The 9,482-nt window shown below is 37.5% G+C and overlaps 1 long non-coding RNA gene across 2 annotated transcripts; it reads right to left on the reverse strand.

The window, feature by feature from the left end:
* Positions 1-235: 235 nt before the first annotated feature.
* Positions 236-6,452, reverse strand: LOC139193727 (uncharacterized). 2 transcript variants are annotated; one of them, XR_011578176.1, is made up of 2 exons: positions 5,848-6,452; positions 236-894 (listed from the first exon to the last, which is right to left on the reverse strand). It is a non-coding gene; the product is annotated as an uncharacterized lncRNA (long non-coding RNA). The 2 variants fall into 2 exon arrangements; XR_011578175.1 differs by having other exon boundaries at positions 236-994.
* Between the last annotated feature and the right edge of the window lie 3,030 nt (positions 6,453-9,482).

Raw genomic sequence — 9,482 nt, forward strand, 5'->3', positions numbered from 1 at the left:
TGTGGACAGTTAACGGATAGGGCACTACATTTGCATATATGTTCTTCAGCTTTGAAAGATTGATCAATATCAAGCTATTAAGTATTGCAAATGAGTTTAAATTGTCCAACACCTCCTCAGCTTTCCTTAATTGCCTGGAACTGATTATTTGCTCCATTTCAGGGCAGTCGAGTATGTCTGTAGTCACAAAGTTTGAGCAAAAATAAGCCATGTTAAGTCCTTTAGTTTGGGGGCATTCAAACGCTTACCAGCTGAAGGCTGTGGATGCAACTTTTGATCGTGATGATTGAGTTGCAAGGATCATTAGATACTTGTACAGCCCCTCCACAGTCCCAAATATTAAGGATATCAAGGTGTTTCATATTTTCCAATGGTGATATATGTGATATATCAAGGGAACTCATAAAGCCTCTTAAGGCGCATTTTTTAAAACATTGGACAGAGGTGAAGTACTCATGGTCATAGTCATCACATCCAAATGTTTCAAGCACACCAATTCCCTAACACAGATTCTTCTCCACCAAACAGAAGATCGTCAGATGAAACATAATCATTCTCAAAACTATGAGCGTCATAAAACTTGTAATTACATTCTTAGGAACCATATCCATCTTACTGGTAAACTATAGGTTCAAATATTTGAGTTTGTCTAAGGCCTTTAACTCAACAGGCAACCTTCTTATACCTGTTTGTGATAGACAGAAATACTGTACCGACTTCAATTTTGATATGCCCAATGGCAAATGCGTTACACCCTTGTTTTCTGACAGGTCAAAAACTCTTAAAGTGGGCATATGCTGAAAGAAGCCTCCACCAATTATCTTCCATTTTTCCAAATATGGTGCTTCAATCAAGTGAGCACCGGTAGGAACTAGGAAATTATCTTTGGCCTTCCTGCATTCAAATACCAACCACAATGCCATGTCATGAATCGCATAGTGCATGTTCACATAATCTTCCTTGCCTTCCAATAAACATGCAGTAACAAGAGTACCTATAATATCATAACCTTGGTTTTGAGCTCCAGTTATTATTAGCATAAACAGACTGTTATCTTGTATGTAAGCTTCAAATCAACAATCAATGGAGATGGAAATTTTGAGAAAATGAAATATTCAAGAAAAAGAGATTTTAGAGAGAGAGAGAGAGAGCTTGAAGAAGAAGCAAATGAGCTACTTGCTTTCATTCACACGCACATTGTGCACAAGTAATCATTGGGAATAGAATATTCCCTCATTACATCATTCAAATCTAGCCCTTCATTCGTTTACCTATGAGGTAATGACACGTGGCATAAACTATCACTTACTCTAAGATTACATCTTAGCAGCACATTTGGACTGTGATCCAAGGGCTGACATTTATATTGAGTTCTACTCTTAGTTCTTATAACATTTCTGCATATACACTTATAAACTAACACTCCCTTCTAAGTGTTGTGCTGAAATCACTCCTTGAGCTTTCCTCAGAAATTCAAATCGATCCCTTGCTAAAGCTTTGGTGAAGATATCTGAATCTGTTCTTTAGTCTTGCAGTATAGCAGATCTCACCATCTTGAAGTGCATCTCGAATGAAATGAAATCTTCGATTGATATGTCTGGTTTTGTGATCATGAACTAGATTCTTTGATATGGCAATAGTTGAAGTGTTATCATATATCAACTTAGTTGGTTCTGCTTGCTCTTCTCCAAAAGCAGAGAGCACAAATCTTAGCCAAATGGCTTGTGCAGTGGCTTCTGCTGCACTGATGTATTCTGCCTCTGCAGTTAAAAAAGCTACACTGCTTTGCTTGATTGAGGCCCAAGAAAACACCCCTGAACCAAGATTAAAAGCATAACCTGATGTGCTTCTCATGTCATCTTCACTTCCACTCCAGTCACTGTCACAATAACTAATTAACACTGCACATTTTCCTTTCTCATAGGCAATACCGTAGTTCACAGTGCCTTGTATGTATCTCAGAACTCTTTTAGATGTCCCCATATGCTTCTTGGTAGGATTATGCATGAACCTAGCCAATAAGCTTGCTACAAACATGATATCTGGCCTAGTTGCAGTTAAGTATAGCAAACTCCTCACCATTTGCCTATACAAAGTCTCATCTGCCAGATCACTTCCATCTACTTTTGAAAGCTTGCAAGTATCTGTCTAAAATACTCCAAGACCAAGAAAATGGTGAAGCAATCCTAGATCAGTCATCTCATATTGTCTTATCATCTCATTTTTAAACTCAATCATCATTTCCTTTGAGCTTCCTGTGTAGATAATGTCATCTACATATAGTGACACATTGAGAATGCCACTGTGAGATGTCTTGGTATATAGTGTAGCTTCACTTAGACTTCTATGAAATCCAACCTTTGTAAAATAAGGGTTTATCTCTTCATACCAAGTTCTTGGAGCTTGCTTCAGACCATATAAGGTTTTCCTAAGCCTGTACACTTTATTTTCCTTGCCTTGTATCACAAAACCAGATGGTTGGTCTACATACACCTCCTCATTCAACACTTCATTTAGAAATGCTAACTTTACATCCAATTGAAATAACTTCCAACTTTTCTATGCAGCAAGGGCCACTAAGGTTCTTACAATGTCAAGTTTTGCCACTGGAGAAAATGTCTCATTAAAGTCTATTCCAGGCTTCTGGGCCCTTTGCAACCAACCTTGCTTTGTTTTTCTGCACAGATCCATCCAGATTCAATTTTGTCTTATAGACCCATTTGACTCCAATGATTGGTTTATCAAATGGTCTATCAACCAACTCCCAAGTATTGTTATTCTCAATCATGGTAATTTCATCTTCCATAGCCTTCTGCCATGATTCATCTTTGGCAGCTTCTTCAAAATTTTATGGTTTTATAATGCACAGATTGCACTTATCATATATTTATGCAATACTTCTGTACTTGAGAGGAGTGTGATCAATATCCTGTGGACCTGTTATCCTTCCTTGATCACAGATTTCAGTGCTTGAGCTTGGCACTTCACTATCTTCACTTACTTCACATTGTGCTTCAGAACCACAAGAACTCATTTCATACCCTTGTTCTCCTTCTGACAATTCAGTAATCTGAATACTCACACTTCTTTCCTTCTGTGCATTCCAATCCCAACATGCATCGTCATTGAATACAACATCTCTGGAAACAATCACTTTCCCAGATTCAATGTTATATAGTATATATCCCTTCTTACAATTACCATACCCCAAGAAAATGCACCTCTTGCTTGCCAAATCCAATTTCTGTCTCTGTTGAGTTGGCACACGAGAATAACACAATGAACCAAACACCTTTAGATGCTCAATTCCTGGTTTTCTCCCACTGTATGCTTCAAAAGGTGTTTTCTTATTCAAAGCTTTGGTTGGACATCTATTCAAGATATACACAGAGGTATTGACTGCCTCAACCCAAAAATCAAGTGGAATATTCTTCTCCAACATGCGACACTTAGCCATTTCCACAATAGTTAAGTCATTTCTCTTTGCCACACCATTTTACTGTGGTGTGTATGGAGTGGTGAGTTGTCTTTCCATGCCTACATCTTCACAAAATCTGTCGAACTCCATTGAAGTGTACTCTCCTCCTCGATCACTTATAAGCTTCTTCAACTTATAACCACTATGCAACTCCACAGTAGCCTTGAAACTTTTAAACACATTAAGGACTTCCGACTTGTGTCTTAAAAAATAAACCTAACACATCCTTGTGCAGTCATCTATGAAGGTGAGAAAATATCGATTCCCAGCCTTTCTAGTTGTCTGCATTGGACCACAGATATCACTGTGTATAAGCTCTAGATGAGTTGATGCCCTAGTAGTAGCTTCCTTTGGAAATGCCTCCTTACATTGTTTACCAAGAACACAGCCTTCACACACTCCTTTAACTGCTTTGATTTCTGGTAATCCTATCAACTTTCTTGTTCCTACATCAACTTCAAACTGCTCATGTTCAGATGTCCCAGTCTTCTATGCCACATAGTAGTAGAGTGGCATACACTTGCCTTAAAAGCAATGTGCATTCCAGACTGCAATTTCATTGGAAATCTTCGATTTCCCCTTATTGGTACTATTGCAACCATTCTTGTCAATATCAACAAGTAGATCCTCCCTACTTGTCATATGATTACTACACCCATTATCTACATACCATACATCATCACATCCTTTTACACTAGTATTAGTTTTATCACTTGCATAAAACATAGTTGGTGTAGATTCTACCTGAGTGGCATAATTTAGTTGTTGCACTGGTTTCTTGCTATTGTAGTCCCTTGCAAGATGACTGAACTTGTCATAGTTGTAACACTTTAGCTTGCCTTTGAATCGACACTCACCGAAATGTAATTTGTCACAATGCTTGCAAGGATTTCTATCACCATCAGTGGGTCTGTTATCCCACTTTTTACCTGTTGCCTTTCAATTCTTCTGGTACTTAGCATTTTGATTTCTAGTGAACTTAACTGGTTTGGGATTCACACTAAGACTAGCAATTGCTCTCTCAGTTTTGTTTTCAGAATGCCTATCTTACCTTAACTCAAAACTCTTCAAAGAGGCTACCATTTCTTGTACCTTAATCACATCCAAATCCTTCGAATGCTCAATAACTAAACAGATAAAGTCATAAGCTGATGGCAAACTAATTAACAACTTTTGAACAACTCTCTCTCGAGATAATTCCTCTCCATAGCTCCGCATTTAATTTATTAAAACAAATAGTTTTGTAAGATAACTCCTTGGATCATCTCTCATTCTTGTATATTTAAACTCCCTACGAAGACCTTGCAATTTAACACTTTTAACCTGTTTATCACCATGGTATTCTTGTTGAAGAATGTCCCATGCGCCTTTTGAGGTTTCTTCATGAGAAATTTTGGGGAATATCTCATCTAAGACAACTCCCTGGATCAGACTAAGAGCTTTAGCATCCTTCATAAGTCTCTCTGCAAGAGTCATCTTCCTAGTGCTGCTTGATTCCTCATTTTCTTGCTTCGTCCCATCAGATTCATCATCATTCTTCGAATCTGAGCTTTCGAACCCTTTTTCAACCAGATCCCACAGTCTGTGAGACTTGAAAATGGTCTTCATCTTAATACCCTAAAACTCATAGTTATCACCATTGAAAATCGGTGCTCTCACCTCACTACTACCTGATCTTGTCATGTTAGACTCAAATCACAATCAACTTGAGCTCAATTTCGAGTTTCTTGGTAGCTCTTCCACAGATCCAAACACCCAGTATCAGTTGATCAAACCTGGCTCTGAGGCCATGTTAGCATACACAGACTGTTATCTTGTATGTAAGCTTCAAATCAACAATCAATGGAGCTGGAAATTTTGGGAAGATGAAAGATTCAAGAGAGAGAGATTTTAGAGAGAGAGAGAGAGAGAGAGAGAGAGCTTGAAGAAGAAGCAAGTGAGCTACTTGCTTTCATTCACGCGCACATTGTGCACATGTAACTGTTGGGAATAGAATATTCCCTCATTACATCATTCAAATCTATCACTTCATTTATCTACCCTATGAGGTAATGACACATGACATAAACTATCACTTACTCTAAGATTACATCTTAGCTACACACTTGGACTATGATCCAAGGGCTGACATTTATATTGAGTTCTACTCTTAGTTCTTAAAACATTTCAGCATATACACTTATAAACTAACAGTTATGTCATCATAATCATCCAGTATCCCCTCACCAGCCAAACAATATATTACTCTTCTTTTGTGAATTAGAAAGTCTTCCGGAAATAATGCACAATACAAGAAACAAGATCCAACTTTCTCCCTAGATAGATTATCGTAACTAAATTCAAAAGAGGGAATACCTCATCTCCCATACCTGAAAGTTCCGAGGCAGATCGTTTTGAAACTTGAATTCCATGACTCCATTCCGGGGTGTCTTCTTACCAGCCATGGCCCGACCAACTGTAATTAGAGCTAGTGGCAAACCGTCACTCTTTGGCAACCACCTCTGCTAGTGTAGGTATATCTGGATGAATATAAAGTGTTCCGTCACCCACTTTCTCTGGAAACAAAGTCCAAGCTTTGTCCCATGCCAAACACTCCACCTTGATCTTTTTGTGAGCACCCATACGGCTACATACGGCTACAAACCTCCTCAAAGCGAGTTGTGAAGCTTAGACTTATTCTGTCTGTCAGGAATCGGAACACTGATTTTGGCTACATCAACCCTCTTCCATATATCATCTAACAGTAATCCAAACCTCTTAGATTTCTAGCACCGCGAAGGTGTCTTCAGCTTTTCTAAGGTGATCTTAGATTTCTAGTATAAAAGGAAAGGGCAAATTTTGGCAGAGGATAGTATTGTAGTTGATCAGATTGAATCATTCCAGAATGTCCAACTTTTGGGACTTGTAGTGCTTGACTCTGTCAGCTTCCATTTATGAACGGGAAATAATTTTCACCGCCTTCCTGCGCTCTCCTGCTTTTCTTGCTCGTTGATTTACCATTTTTTAATTCAGTCGTGTAGATACAAACAAAATAGGGAGTGTAAGAAGATAAGGCGCGTGAAAATCATTTCCCATATGATATTGACTTGTAACACGTAGAAACACTAAGATATACCAATATATATGAGGAGATGAATAGAAAGGGGAATATGAAACAGGTGTATTATACATCCACCCAATTAAAACTTTAGTGGTGGATCTTGTGAATTTATATTCCATCGAACACAAGCGAATGATCCGCTTGATAACATTTTTAATTTTTTGGTTTTCACTTTTTGAGTGAGCGGTAGATGAGAAATGCATGGAGAAAAGAAGGGACGAAGAAGAGTGAACGGAGGAGGGTGGAAGACATGTAGATGTAATGTACAAGAAAAAACACTAAAAATAAAGACTAAAAATTAAAAACCAAAAAGCTATTGTAAGTTTATTTTCACTTTTAATATCTTGTTTTCCTTCTCTTTCTTTTCTCCCATCTCTCCAATCACCCTTTTTCATTCATCCAAACATAATAAGTGAAACAAAAAACTAAAACCTAAATAATTATCAAAAACGAGTGTTCTTGGTTTTTCCCTTAATGACAAAGCTCGTCTATACTGTACGCTGATCTGCCTGTGCAAGGTAGTAAGAAGAACAAGATGGAGGAGTTGAAAAAGAGAGCTTGGGTGTTAACTTTTTAGTGAATTTGACCTTTTAATTATGGAAGGATATTAAGAAAATATTAATAACAGTGACATCGATTTAATTTTTCTAATTGAAAAAAAAAAATCAACAGCCGTTCTCTGCTTTCCATACAAAAAAATCTAGGTCTAAAAACTAAAAACTCCAGAGCCGTCGGCCCTTTGTTTCGACTTGAGGCCGGTGGTAGCCCTTCTCTCATTCTTCTAGCTTCCTTCTCTTCCTCTTCTCATGGATTGTGCAATTTTGTTTTTTTTTTATTACTTCCGTCTATAATACCTCTTTGGTGAGGATATTTGTAAGTATGTCCTAGTGATTATTTTAATTTTGTGTTTGTGTGTTATCAACCCCTCGTGGTCTACTTCGAATAGTGTTGAGCACAAAATTTATGTGGATATGGACAATAGTTGGTTTCCTTGTCAGTTCCTCTTCAGAGTCGGCAATGCTCATTGACAAAGATTGTCCGAATGTTATTTATTATAGGTGACATGTCATGGTGCATTGAAATAAATGATCATTTTTAGATACTGAAAACCTCTCAGTTTATATTCTAAAAATCATCTTTGATATGTCCTTATCTCTAAAAGCCCCAATATTTAATTATCCATTGTCCTATATAAACACCCCTTTACGTTGTGGCAAAGAGATAGACCATTTTTATTTCTTATATATGTTTTCATCTATTTTTCTTTCTCAATATCTCTCATTTTCTGGTCTATGGATTCCTCATTCTTTCAAATGTTGATATGTCATTCAATTGTTTTGTACCAATGGAAAAATCGAGCTTTTCACCTGATCTAAGTATTGCGAGTGTACGCTTATAAGGATCATAGGTTTTTGTATCCTAGAAGGTAGAACGCCATAACCTGCTACATCAAGAAGGGGTGAAACCCACTCTTAAGGACAGTGATTACAGGTCTCAACCTAAAATCTTGTCCTAATCAAGCATTGACCAAAAACAGTTTCTAACTTGGAAAAAATAAGTATTTTATCGTATTTGATTTATTTTATTTGATAAATTGTGGTAATAAAATTGTGATATACTAATATTAATCTTCCATGATTTGTTGTAGGAAAGTAGCACCCGCATCACCAATATTTCCAATGGATTTTTCCCAACAATTGGATCTTCACTAATCATATCCATGCTAGGCTTAGCACTACAGGCTTCCTCAGTCGAGCAAGTTTTGCCTTATGAAATTTTTTTTTGCCATTGGTGGAAGAAGGATGAAAGTAAATATATATATTTGTTTCAAATAACAAGTTTGGCAAATGAAACAAGAATTGAGAAGGTTGTGAATAATATAGATTTTTGAAGAAAAATCATGAGGCGAGTATGAATAACGTTGTGGACAATTGAAAATGATAAGAAACTCTTAATTGTAGCTTTTGGTGCGGGTCCTCACCTGAAATTGGGATTGCCTTTTGGCTGACTTTAGGTAACCCCTTACTACCAGATGGGTGGTGGCTACCAATTTCACAGACCCATCTTCTGGACAATAGGGGATGAATATCTTCATTGAGGCTCTAATTTAGAGATCCCCATAAAGGATAGAGCCCTTATTAGGGATCGTCTGAAACCCCCATTAGATGTGCTCTAATGTGGGGATGAAATTGAACAAGAGTTGGTCCAGCAGCGCAAAATAATAAAAAACCCTGGAAACGTCACAAATATTTGACAGCTTCCAGCCGAAAATTTAGCTCAAATCCATATTGTTGAGCTAAAGAGTATACGCCGCAGGAAAGGATTGTTGAGGGATAGTCCGATTCCCTATACAATTTATTCCATTAACAAGAAGGAATGAGAATCCTCTATAAATATATAAGCTAACCAGCTAGGGTTAGAAAGTTGGAAAATTAGAATGAGGACTACAAAGCGGCAGACCTTCCGCAGACAACCTTCTGAGAATTGTGACATGCCGGAGATGATGTTAACAGACGGTGTGCATCAAATCCAGTTTTGCATGACTCTCGAAGACAAAGTTCGCATGAGCGTCGTATCCAAGAAATGGAAGACTCTGTTGAACTCAGTACCAGACTCTCATTACAAAATCCAAACAGAAATTCCTTCCGTGCTTTGTTGTATAATGGATCGATACGATCGTAAAAATGCCGTGTAGAAGCGGATACGGCTTACAGCATGGGTTGATAAATCAATGGAAGGCTATGATGCATGGACACGGACACGGACACGCGGATACGATACGACACGATACGGGGATACGTCAAATTTCTAAAAACGAAGACACGATACGGCAAGGATACGGCAATTAAAAATAATATAAATAAATAAATATATCTAAATATTATAGAATAAGAATTCAAATAT

Source organism: Malus domestica, chromosome 17 (assembly GCF_042453785.1).
Source record: "Malus domestica chromosome 17, GDT2T_hap1".
Lineage (NCBI taxonomy): Eukaryota > Viridiplantae > Streptophyta > Magnoliopsida > Rosales > Rosaceae > Malus > Malus domestica.